Source organism: Triticum aestivum, chromosome 4B (assembly GCF_018294505.1).
Source record: "Triticum aestivum cultivar Chinese Spring chromosome 4B, IWGSC CS RefSeq v2.1, whole genome shotgun sequence".
Lineage (NCBI taxonomy): Eukaryota > Viridiplantae > Streptophyta > Magnoliopsida > Poales > Poaceae > Triticum > Triticum aestivum.
In genome coordinates, this window is record NC_057804.1 from 626,833,022 (window position 1) to 626,843,105 (window position 10,084).

The window sequence follows — 10,084 nt, forward strand, 5'->3', positions numbered from 1 at the left end:
TTAGATCTCCCAGGGCCGGCGCCCCCTTGGGGGCCTATATAAAGGAGGGCAAGGGGGAGGGCAGCCGCACCCTGTGTCTTGGCGCCTCCCTCCCCCTGCTACACCTCTTCCTCCTCCCGCAGCAGCTTGGCAAAGCCCTGCCGGAGTCCTGCTGCATCCACCACCACGCCGTTGTGCTGCTAGATCTTCATCAACCTCTCCTTCACCCTTGATGGATCAAGAAGGAGGAGACGTCATCCGCTCCGTACGTGTGTTGAACGCGGAGGTGTTGTCCGTTCGGCACTTGGTCATCGGTGATTTGGATCACCGCGAGTACGACTCCATCATCACCATTCTCTTGAACGCTTCCGCACACGAGCTACAAGTGGTATGTAGATGCAATCTCTCTCCTATGACTCATTTCTTAGATGAACTCATAGATGGATCTTGGTGAAACCGTAGGAAAATTTTAATTTTCTGCAACGTTCCCCAACAGTGGCATCATGAGCTAGGTCTATGCGTAGTTCTCTATTGCACGAGTAGAACACAATTTTGTTGTGGGCGTAGATCTTGTCAACTTGCTTGCCGCTACTAGTCTTTTCTTGCTTCAGCGGTATTGTGGGATGAAGCGGCCCGGACCGACCTTACACGTACGCTTACGTGAGACAGGTTCCACCGACTGACATGCACTAGTTGCATAAGGTGGCTAGCGGGTGTCTGTCTCTCCCACTTTAGTTGGAGCGGATTCGACGAAAAGGGTCCTTATGAAGGGTAAATAGAAGTTGACAAAATCACGTTGTGGTTATTCGTAGGTAAGAAAACGTTCTTGCTAGAACCCAATTGCAGCCACGTAAAAGATGCAACAACAATTAGAGGACGTCTAACTTGTTTTTGCAGCAATTGTCATGTGATGTGATATGGCCAGAAGTTGTGATGAATGATGAATGATATATTGTGATGTATGAGATCATGTTCTTGTAATAGGAATCACGACTTGCATGTCGATGAGTATGACAACCGGCAGGAGCCATAGGAGTTGTCTTTATTTTTGTATGACCTGCGTGTCATTGAAGAACGCCATGTAAATTACTTTACTTTATTGCTAAACGCGTTAGCCATAGAAGTAGAAGTAGTCGTTGGCGTGACAACTTCATGAAGACACGATGATGGAGATCATGGTGTCATGCCGGTGACAAGATGATCATGGAGCCCCGAAGATGGAGATCGAAGGAGCTATATGATATTGGCCATATCATGTCACTACTTATATAATTGCATGTGATGTTTATTATGTTTATGCATCTTGTTTACTTAGAACGACGGTAGTAAATAAGATGATCCCTTATAATAATTTCAAGAAAGTGTTCCCCCTAACTGTGCGCCGTTGCTAAAGTTCGTCGTTTCGAAGCACCACGTGATGATCGGGTGTGATAGATCCTTACGTTCACATACAACGGGTGTAAGACAGTTTTACACATGCAGAAACACTTAGGGTTAACTTGACGAGCCTAGCATGTACAGACATGGCCTCGGAACACAAGAGACCGAAAGGTCGAACATGAGTCGTATGGAAGATACGATCAACATGGAGATGTTCACCGATGATGACTAGTCCGTCTCACGTGATGATCGGACACGGCCTAGTTGACTCGGATCGTGTAACACTTAGATGACTAGAGGGATGTCAATCTGAGTGGGAGTTCATTAAATAATTTGATTAGATGAACTTAATTATCATGAACTTAGTCTAAAGTCTTTGCAACAATATGTCTTGTAGATCAAATGGCCAACGCTCATGTCAACATGAACTTCAACGCGTTCCTAGAGAAAACCAAGCTGAAAGATGATGGCAACAACTATTCGGACTGGGTCCGGAACCTGAGGATCATCCTCATAGCAGCCAAGAAAGATTATGTCCTAGAAGCACCGCTAGGTGAAGCACCCATCCCAGAGAACCAAGACGTTATGAACACTTGGCAGTCACGTGCTGATGATTACTCCCTCGTTCAGTGCGGCATGCTTTATAGCTTAGAACCAGGGCTCCAAAAGCGTTTTGAGCAACATGGAGCATATGAGATGTTTGAGGAGCTGAAAATGGTTTTTCAAGCTCATGCCCGGGTCGAGAGATATGAAGTCTCCGACAAGTTCTATAGTTGTAAGATGGAGGAAAATAGTTCTGTCAGTGAGCACATACTCAAAATGTCTGGGTTGCACAACCGCCTGTCCCAGCTGGAGATCAACCTCCCGGACGAGGCGGTCATTGACAAATCCTTCAGTCGCTCCCACCGAGCTACAAGAGCTTTGTGTTGAACTACAATATGCAGGGGATGGTGAAGACCATTCCTGAAGTATTTTCAATGCTGAAGTCAGCAGAGGTTGAAATCAAGAAAGAACATCAAGTGTTGATGGTCAATAAGACCACTAAGTTCAAGAAGGGCAAGGGTAAGAAGAACTTCAAGAAGGACGGCAAAGATGTTGCCGCGCCCGGTAAGCCAGTTGCCGGGAAGAAGTCAAAGAATGGGCCCAAGCCTGAGACTGAGTGCTTTTATTGCAAGGGAAGGGTCACTGGAAGCGGAACTGCCCCAAATACTTAGCGGACAAGAAGGCCGGCAACACTAAAGGTATATGTGATATACATGTAATTGATGTGTACCTTACCAGTACTCGTAGTAACTCCTGGGTATTTGATACCGGTGCCGTTGCTCATATTTGTAACTCACAGCAGGAGCTGCGGAATAAGCGGAGACTGGCGAAGGACGAGGTGACGATGCGCGTCGGGAATGGTTCCAAGGTCGATGTGATCGCCGTCGGCACGCTACCTCTACATTTACCTACGGGATTAGTTTTAAACCTCAATAATTGTTATTTAGTGCCAAGTTTGAGCATGAACATTGTATCTGGATCTCGTTTGATGCGAGATGGCTACTCATTTAAATCCGAGAATAATGGTTGTTCTATTTATATGAGAGATATGTTTTATGGTCATGCCCCGATGGTCAATGGTTTATTCTTAATGAATCTCGAACGTAATGTTACACATATTCATAGTGTGAATACCAAAAGATGTAAAGTTGATAACGATAGTCCCACATACTTGTGGCACTGCCGCCTTGGTCACATTGGTGTCAAGCGCATGAAGAAGCTCCATGCTGATGGACTTTTAGAGTCTCTCGATTATGAATCATTTGACACATGCGAACCATGCCTCATGGGCAAAATGACCAAGACTCCGTTCTCCGGAACAATGGAGCGAGCAACCAACTTATTGGAAATCATACATACTGATGTGTGCGGTCCAATGAGCGTTGAGGCTCGCGGAGGATATCGTTATGTTCTCACTCTCACTGATGACTTGAGTAGATATGGGTATGTCTACTTGATGAAACACAAGTCTGAGACCTTTGAAAAGTTCAAGGAATTTCAGAATGAAGTAGAGAATCAACGTGACCGAAAGATAAAATTCTTACGATCGGATCGTGGAGGAGAATATTTAAGTCACGAATTTGGTACACACTTAAGAAAATGTGGAATCGTTTCACAACTCACGCCGCCTGGAACACCTCAGCGTAACGGTGTGTCCGAACGTCGTAATCGCACTCTATTGGATATGGTGCGATCTATGATGTCTCTTACCGATTTACCGCTATCATTTTGGGGATACGCTCTAGAGACAGCTACATTCACTTTAAATAGGGCACCGTCTAAATCCGTTGAGACGACACCGTATGAATTATGGTTTGGGAAGAAACCTAAGCTGTCGTTTCTAAAAGTTTGGGGATGCGATGCTTATGTCAAGAAACTTCAACCTGAAAAGCTCGAACCCAAGTCGGAAAAATGCGTCTTCATAGGATACCCTAAGGAAACCATTGGGTATACCTTCTACCTTAGATCCGAAGGCAAGATCTTTGTTGCCAAGAACGGATCCTTTCTGGAAAAGAGTTTCTCTCGAAAGGAGTAAGTGGGAGGAAAGTAGAACTCGATGAAGTACTACCTCTTGAACCGGAAAGTAGTGCAGCTCAGGAAAATGTTCCTGTGGTGCCTACACCGACTGGAGAGGAAATTAATGATGATGATCAAGGTACTTCGGATCAAGTTGCTACTGAACTTCGTAGGTCCACAAGGACACGTTCCACACCAGAGTGGTATGGCAACCCTGTCCTGGAAATCATGTTGTTAGACAACGGTGAACCTTCGAACTATGAAGAAGCGATGGCGGGCCCAGATTCCAACAAATGGCTTGAAGCCATGCAATCCGAGATAGAATCCATGTATGAAAACAAAGTATGGACTTTGACAGACTTGCCCGATGATCGGCGAGCGATAGAAAACAAATGGATCTTTAAGAAGAAGACGGACGCGGATGGTAATGTCACCATCTATAAAGCTCGACTTGTCGCTAAGGGTTATCGGCAAGTTCAAGGGATTGACTACGATGAGACTTTCTCTCCCGTAGCGAAGCTTAAGTCCGTCCGAATCATGTTAGCAATTGCCGCATACTATGATTATGAGATATGGCAGATGGACGTCAAAACGGCATTCCTTAACGGTTATCTTAAGGAAGAACTGTATATGATGCAGCCGGAAGGTTTTGTCGATCCTAAGAATGCTAACAAAGTATGCAAGCTCCAGCGATCCATTTATGGGCTGGTGCAAGCATCTCAGAGTTGGAACATTCGCTTTGATGAGATGATCAAAGCGTTTGGGTTTATGCAGACTTATGGAGAAGCCTGCGTTTACAAGAAAGTGAGTGGGAGCTCTGTAGCATTTCTCATATTATATGTAGATGACATACTTTTGATGGGAAATGATATAGAATTCTTGGACAGCATTAAGGCCTACTTGAATAAGTGTTTTTCAATGAAGGACCTTGGAGAAGCTGCTTACATATTAGGCATCAAGATCTATAGGGATAGATCGAGACGCCTCATAGGTCTTTCACAAAGCACATACCTTGATAAGATTTTGAAGAAGTTCAAAATGGATCAGTCCAAGAAAGGGTTCTTGCCTGTATTGCAAGGTGTGAGATTGAGCTCGGCTCAATGCCCGACCACGGCAAAAGATAAAGAAGAGATGAGCGTCATCCCCTATGCCTCAGCCATAGGATCTATTATGTATGCCATGCTGTGTACCAGACCTGATGTAAACCTTGCCGTAAGTTTGGTAGGAAGGTACCAAAGTAATCCCGGCAAGGAACACTGGACAGCGGTCAAGAATATCCTGAAGTACCTGAAAAGGACAAAGGACATGTTTCTCGTTTATGGAGGTGACGAAGAGCTCGTCGTAAAGGGTTACGTCGATGCTAGCTTCGACACAGATCTGGATGACTCTAAGTCACAAACCGGATACGTGTATATGTTGAATGGTGGAGCAGTAAGCTGGTGCAGCTGCAAGCAGAGCGTCGTGGCGGGATCTACATGTGAAGCGGAGTACATGGCAGCCTCGGAGGCAGCGCATGAAGCAATTTGGGTGAAGGAGTTCATCACCGACCTAGGAGTCATACCCAATGCGTCGGGGCCGATCAAACTCTTCTGTGAAACACTGGAGCTATTGCCCTTGCCAAGGAGCCCAGGTTTCACAAGAAGACCAGGCACATCAAGCGTCGTTTCAACTCCATCCGTGAAAATGTTCAAGATGGAGACATAGATATTTGCAAAGTACATACGGATCTGAATGTCGCAGATCCGTTGACTAAACCTCTTCCCCGAGCAAAACATGATCAACACCAGAACTCTATGGGTGTTCGATTCATCACAATGTAACTAGATTATTGACTCTAGTGCAAGTGGGAGACTGTTGGAAATATGCCCTAGAGGCAATAATAAAAGGATTATTATTATATTTCCTTGTTCATGATAATTGTCTTTTATTCATGCTATAATTGTATTATCCGGAAATCGTAATACACGTGTGAATACATAGACCACAATATGTCCCTAGTAAGCCTCTAGTTGACTAGCTCGTTGATCAACAGATAGTCATGGTTTCCTGACTATGGACATTGGATGTCATTGATAACGGGATCACATCATTAGGAGAATGATGTGATGGACAAGACCCAATCCTAAGCATAGCACAAGATCGTGTAGTTCGTTTTGCTAGAGCTTTTCCAATGTCAAGTATCTTTCCTTAGACCATGAGATCGTGTAACTCCCGGATACCGTAGGAGTGCTTTGGGTGTACCAAATGTCACAACGTAACTGGGTGACTATAAAGGTGCACTACAGGTATCTCCGAAAGTGTCTGTTGGGTTGACACGGATCGAGACTGGGATTTGTCACTCCGTATGACGGAGAGGTATCTCTGGGCCCACTCGGTAATGCATCATCATAATGAGCTCAAAGTGACCAAGTGTCTGGTCACGGGATCATGCATTACGGTACGAGTAAAGTGACTTGCCGGTAACGAGATTGAACGAGGTATTGGGATACCGACGATCGAATCTCAGGCAAGTAACATACCGATTGACAAAGGGAATTGTATACGGGGTTGCTTGAATCCTCGACATCGTGGTTCATCCGATGAGATCATCGAGGAGCATGTGGGAGCCCAACATGGGTATCCAGATCCTGCTGTTGGTTATTGACCGGAGAGCCGTCTCGGTCATGTCTGCATGTCTCCCGAACCCGTAGGGTCTACACACTTAAGGTTCGGTGACGCTAGGGTTGTATGAATATGAGTATGCAGCAAACGAAAGTTGTTCGAGTCCCGGATGAGATCCCGGACGTCACGAGGAGTTCCGGAATGGTCCGGAGGTAAAGAATTATATATAGGAAGTGCTGTTTCGGCCATCGTGAAAGTTTCGGGGTCACCGGTATTGTACCGGGACCACCGGAAGGGTCCCGGGGGTCCACCGGGTGGGGCCACCTATCCCGGAGGGCCCCGTGGGCTGAAGTGGGAGGGGAACCAGCCCCTAGTGGGCTGGTGCGCCCCCCTGGCCCCCCTGCGCCTAGGGTTGGAAATTCTAGGTGGGGGGGGGGGGGCGCCCCACTTGCCTTGGGGGGCACTCCACCCCCCTGGCCGCCGCCCCCTTGGGAGATTAGATCTCCCAGGGCCGGAGCCCCCCCTAGGGGCCTATATAAAGGAGGGCAAGGGGGAGGGCAGCCGCACCCTGTGTCTTGGAGCCTCCCTCCATGAGGGAGTCCTGGACTAGGAGGTTTCCGGATAGCCGAACTATCATCATCGGCCGGACTCCAAGACTATGAAGATACAAGATTCAAGACTTCATCCCGTGTCCGGATGGGACTTTCCTTGGCGTGGAAGGCAAGCTTGGCGATACGGATATGTAGATCTCCTACTATTATAACCAACTCTGTGTAACCCTAGCCCTCTCCGGTGTCTATATAAACCGGATGGCTTTAGTCCGTAGGACGAACAACAATCATACCATAGGCTAGCTTCTAGGGTTTAGCCTCCTTGATCTTGTGGTAGATCTACTCTTGTAACACACATCATCAATATTAATCAAGTAGGACGTAGGGTTTTACCTCCATCAAGAGGGCCCGAACCTGGGTAAAACATCGTGTCCCTTGTCTCCTGTTACCATCCGCCTAGACGCATAGTTCGGGACCCCCTACCCGAGATCCGCCGGTTTTGACACCGACATTGGTGCTTTCATTGAGAGTTCCTCTGTGTCGTCACCGATAGGCTCGATGGCTTCTTCGATCATCAACAACGACGCAGTCCAGGGTGAGACCTTCCTCCCTAGACAGATCTTCGTATTTGGCGGCTTTGCACTGCGGGACAATTTGCTTGGCCATCTAGAGCAGATCGAAAGCTACGCCCCTGGCCGTCAGGTCAGATTTGGAAGTTTGAACTTCACGGCTGACATCCGCGGGGACTTGATCTTCGATGGATTTGAGCCACAGCCAAGTGCGCCGCACTGTCACGACGGGCATGATTTAGCTCTACAGCCGGACAGTACCCTGGAGGCCGCACTCGAGCCCGCTCCGATCTTCAATTCGGAACCGGCTGCACCGATCGAGGACGGATGGCTAGACACCGCCTCGCAGGCTGCAACCTCTACGGCGATAGAGCCGAACACTGACCTTGTCCCTCATGAAGCTCATGACCCCGAGGTGCCGGACTCCGAACCTCCCGCGCCCCCTCCAATCGAATCCGATTGGGCGCCGGTCATGGAGTTCACCGCTGCGGACATCTTTCAACACTCACCTTTCAGCAACATCTTGAGTTCGCTAAAGTATCTCTCGTTATCAGTAGAGCCCTGGCCGTACTGCGGTCAGGACGGCGGGATGCGGACGACGAAGAAATTCAAAGCCCACCCACCACCCACTTAGTAGCCACTGTCGACGATCTAACCGACATGCTAGACTACGACTTCGAAGACATCGATGGTATGGACGACGATGCCGGAGACGACCAAGAACCAGCGCCTACCGGGCATTGGAAAGCCACCTCATCATATGACATATACATGGTGGATATCCCAAAGGATGGGAATGGCGAAGGAACAGCGGAGGATGACCCCTCCAAGAAACAGCCCAAGCGCCGGCGTCAGCGGCGCCGCTCTAAATCCCGCCACAGCAAGAATGAAGATTCCGGCACCGGAGATAATAACACCCCAGACAGTGCCGAAGACAACCCACTCCAGCAAGATTCAGCACAGGAGGACGGAGACGCCAGCCCTCATGAGAGAGCGGCAGAAGAAGAGGTAGAGGATTATATGCCTCCCTCCGGAGACGAGGCAAGCCTCGACGACGACGAATTCGTCGTGCCTGAGGATCCCGTCGAACAAGAGCGTTTTAAACGCAGGCTTATGGCCACGGCGAACAGCCTCAAGAAAAAGCAGCAACAGCTTAGAGCTGATCAAGATCTGCTAGCCGACAGATGGACTGAAGTCCTCGCGGCCGAAGAGCATGAGCTCGAACGCCCCTCCAAAAGCTACCCTAAACGCAAGCTGCTCCCCCGATTAGAGGAGGAGGCGTATGAACCTGCATCACCAGCAGACAATACGGCTGACCGACCACCCCGTGGTCGCGACAGAGAGGCCTCTAGGCCCTTCACTAGAACCGTACCCCGGCATCGCTCGAAAAGCACAAGGCCACAGGGGAACGCTCTGGACTTGCGAGATATATTGGAGGATAAGGCAAGACAATCAAGATCGATCTATGGATCGCGTGGGCGCCCCATGATACGTGACGACAACCGTCGCGCCGGACACAGTAAGTCCGGCCGGGCCGAACAAAATAGACAAAGCTCTTTTGAGCTCCGTCGTGATATCGCCCAGTACAGAGGCGCCGCACACCCACTATGCTTCACAGATGAAGTAATGGATCATCAAAACCCCGAAGGGTTTAAACCCGTGAATATTGAATCTTACGATGGCACAACAGACCCCGCGGTTTGGATCGAAGACTATCTCCTTCACATCCACATGGCCCGCGGTGACGATCTTCACGCCATCAAATATCTCCCACTCAAACTTAAAGGACCAGCCCGGCATTGGCTTAACAGCTTGCCAGCAGAGTCAATTGGGAGTTGGGAAGACCTGGAAGCCGCATTCCTCGATAACTTCCAAGGCACGTATGTGCGACCACCAGACGCTGACGACCTAAGCCATATAATTCAGCAGCCAGACGAATCGGCCAGACAATTCTGGACACGGTTCTTAACCAAGAAAAATCAAATCGTCGACTGTCCGGATGCGGAGGCCCTCGCGGCCTTCAAACATAACATCCGCGACGAGTGGCTTGCCCGGCACCTGGGACAGGAAAAGCCGAAATCCATGGCAGCCCTCACATCACTCATGACCCGCTTCTGCGCGGGTGAGGACAGCTGGCTAGCACGCAGCAACAACCTCAGCAAAAATTCTGGCAGTCCGGATATCAAGGACCGTAATGGCAGGTCGCGTCGCAACAAAAACAAACGCCGCATTAACGGCGATAATAGTGAAGATACGGCAGTCAATGCCGGATTCAGAGGCTCTAAACCCGGTCAGCGGAAAAAGCCATTCAAAAGAACTACTCCGGGTCCGTCCAATTTGGACCGAATACTCGACCGCTCGTGCCAGATACACGGCACCCCCGAAAAGCCAGCCAACCACACCAACAGGGACTGTTGGGTATTCAAGCAGGCAGGCAAGTTAATT